We start from the raw sequence: 3,469 nt of genomic DNA, 5'->3' as shown, positions 1-3,469 counted from the left end.
TGACACAATATATGTTTATTTATATAAAAATAATATTTAGTTTTCGACTCTTAACAGGTATAAACAAGAATGTGTCCCCAGTACACGAATGCCCCACTCGCACTATCATTTTCCATGTTCAGTGGACCGTGACATTGGGGTAAAAACTCTAATTTGGCATTAAAATTAAAAAGATCATATCATAGGGAACATGTGTACCAAGTTTGAAGTCGATTGGACTTCAACTTCATCAAAAACTACCTTGACCAAAAACTTTAACCTGAAGAGGGACAGACGGACGGACGAACGGACGAACAGACGAACGGACGCACAGACCAGAAAACATAATGCCCCCCTACTATCGTAGGTGGGGCATAAAAATGCACAGCTGTGTCATGATTTGTGAAATCTGTGCTGAAAACATAGGCATTTATGGTGTTTGAGTAATTCCATCTGTGAAGCTCAACATTAGCTCGTCAGTTGGTGGTGGACAGTTATAAATCTTTCCTGCAGGATGAATGTACATCTGTTCAGGAAAACCAATTTCACAAATCAAAACTTTCCTCTAGATTTCTCCTACAATATTCATCCAGTTTAGTTCTTTTGGTTTAACGGGACACCGTCCTGATTTTTAATTTTGTAAACCATTCAGTCTCTTGCTTACAAATGGTGCATGAAAATAGGATGGGAATGCATGGCAGTAGACAAGTCTCTATAAAGTGGGTATGTGCCCTGAAAAATATTTTATAACATTAGCTTTTTTGAAACTTGTGAAAGACTTGTGCAACACACTTACCTAAATAACTATAACATAGGTGGAGAGCATCATTCATGTCAATGTTTTGTTCCTGTTTACATTGTCATTGATATTTTTCAAGAAAGCCCGAGGCATAGCTCATGAATTCTTGTCATTACAACCGAAATTTACATAATTACTGCTAAAATAATTATCAATATAATATATCTCTTGTAGAAAAACCATACAATTGTAGTATTAACCAAAAAATGTCAAACAGATGATATTGAATCGTAATCCCAAAAGTTATGACGTCTTGAATTCACCCCTTTTTTTTTATTCTAAAACGATAATTGCTGTTGCAAACAGACTTTGGAATACTTGCATGGCGATTATATAAATAACAGTATATATTTCTTCAAGAAAATAAAGTTTTACCATGAATAGTTTCCTGAACGTAGTCGTTTTCAGTAAAATGTGCCTTGCAAACAACAGCTGATTGATATGGGTTCTACGATTGCATCGCACATGACAATCTACGTTTGAGCCATGGCGTTGATCCAACTTTTCCTTCTTATTAAGTCATTTAGAAATGCAAGTCCTCCTCTTAAATGACACTCAGGTACACACCAACAAGGACTAGGCATCGTTTTTGCAGTGCAAAAACGGAGGTTAAGGACGGAACTGACTGGTCTCACTAATAAGAGACAAGAAGAATTTTAGAGACAACAGCGACAAGAAGTTTAATTTAGTGACGAAGCGACAATAACTAACAAGGGACAAGCGAATCGTAATTCTCTCACGAGGCTATTCTCATTTGATGTGATAGGGTGAAGCTACACCTATCAAATATGTCCCTATGAAAAAGAAGAATTTCACTGTTAGAAAGGAAATGATATTGCATGGTTTTGATTCAATAAATTCTTTAAAAGGAAATTGATTTTTTTTTGTTTTGATGGCCAATTTTTAGCGTGTGCATAAAATATATTTTTTTTTATATCTAATAAAAACTAATCCCTTTCTTCTTAATAAAAACATATTTTTATCTATCAATGTACAGTAATATAAAAAATGTTTTAAAACCGCCCCTATAATAAAAAATAATGCATGTTTTTTTTAATATCTATGGGGAATAAGTTGTTGCAATGACATTTTTTTTATTTATGTATAGTCGCTATATAGTCTTCTTGACGCTTCTTCTCGCTAAATTAATTATATTGTCGCTTCTTATCGCTATTTTAATTTTATTGTCGCTTCTTATCACTTTTTGACGCTTCTTGTCTTTAATTAGTGGAACCCTATTCAGGAACGATAATTTCATATTTTACATAACTGAGACCGAAATAACTATAACGTCATACGGCTTCACGTACAGAAATACTTTAAATTGTATATTATGCAATATAATTCACGGTCAGTCGAATTTTAATTATAATATCATGTTATATCAACGAGTGAAATGATTTTAAAATATCTTTAGATCGCAAATAGTACTCGAAATTGAACGGACCTCTCTCCACACGGAATTCGAATAATGATAGTTTGTAATCAGATTGACTGCTTATAATGCAAAAGACACATTAATAAACAGATTTTTAAAACGAACAATACACACTGATCGTTTCTTTATTTCCCAATGTAAATGAAAGGAACAAAAACCAATACATACCACAAAAAGTAGAGGAGAAATTTAAACATTTCCGGATCTATTTCTTGCAAAATGACCCCCAGCAAAGATTTGCGTAAGGAAAGATGAACCTCATGACTTGAAAGTCAGGCCTTAAAGCACTGCCTTTAAAAACTACCTTAAACAAACTAAATTATCCCGAAGCAGGATAGACGAACGTACAGAACGAAAAACATAATGCCCATAAATGGAGCATAAAAACATCCAATTTTGAATGAGTGTTATAATAAATAATAAAAGGTTACATAATATTTTATTACTGATTAAGTTCATGTTTGTTTTAAAGTTATAGCTGTGGTCCGATGCTTTTACTGTTGAATCCATATCAATATCAATATTAATACATGTAGCATGAATTTCATTTTAACAAGATTTAATCTTTCATCATAAAGCTGACTAAATCTTTGTGCAGTTAGACATGGCAGCAAAAGATTAATTTAGTCCTCAAGATCAGTGAAATTTAGTCCTCAAGATCAGTGAAATTTAGTCCTCAAGATCAGTGAAATTTAGTCCTCAAGATCAGTGAAATTTAGTCCTCAAGATCAGTGAAATTAAGTCCTCAAGATCAATGAATTAATAAAACTTGAGGTTTAAATGAACCTGCATGGATCACCTAGAACCATGCCATCACATGTAATACAAATTGAATCTTTTAAGTGGCAACAAGAGGAAATTGAAATTGACCAATCAGAATCAAGAATCTCCTTTGATGACCATGGTGTTTCCTGATTGAAATGAGTGTAAAGATTTTGCTATTTCAAAAGATTCGGCCGTTTTGCTTCAAGGATAAAAACTAACCAACCAGATTCAACAACTGTAGTTTCTGAAGGAATAAGGAAAATATGAACATTTATCAAATTACAACAGACAATAAGCATAGCACCTCAAGTTTACAATATGACAATGTTGATGCTGTTGGGAGTTTGAAAAACAAAACATTAGGATAAAAGGACAATTTATATCTTCAATTTCTTAAATCTGACACTTTATCAAATAGCCAGGAAAGTTATAGTAAGTCTGTAGACAAAATAAATAGATAATGTGTGCAAAAAGGACAAGTATAAAAG

General features: G+C 32.9%; 1 long non-coding RNA gene across 1 annotated transcript; it reads right to left on the bottom strand.

Annotated features, from left to right (window-relative positions):
- LOC139492245 (uncharacterized) lies at positions 1–1,366 on the bottom strand. Its single transcript, XR_011656777.1, has 2 exons — positions 1,154–1,366; positions 1–711 (listed from the first exon to the last, which is right to left on the bottom strand). It is a non-coding gene; the product is annotated as an uncharacterized lncRNA (long non-coding RNA).
- Positions 1,367–3,469: the final 2,103 nt, after the last annotated feature.

The sequence above is a fragment of the Mytilus edulis genome, chromosome 1 (genome assembly GCF_963676685.1).
Source record: "Mytilus edulis chromosome 1, xbMytEdul2.2, whole genome shotgun sequence".
Lineage (NCBI taxonomy): Eukaryota > Metazoa > Mollusca > Bivalvia > Mytilida > Mytilidae > Mytilus > Mytilus edulis.
The sequence above is the reverse complement of the archived record's forward strand: the minus strand, read 5'-3'. Positions and strand labels throughout refer to the sequence as shown.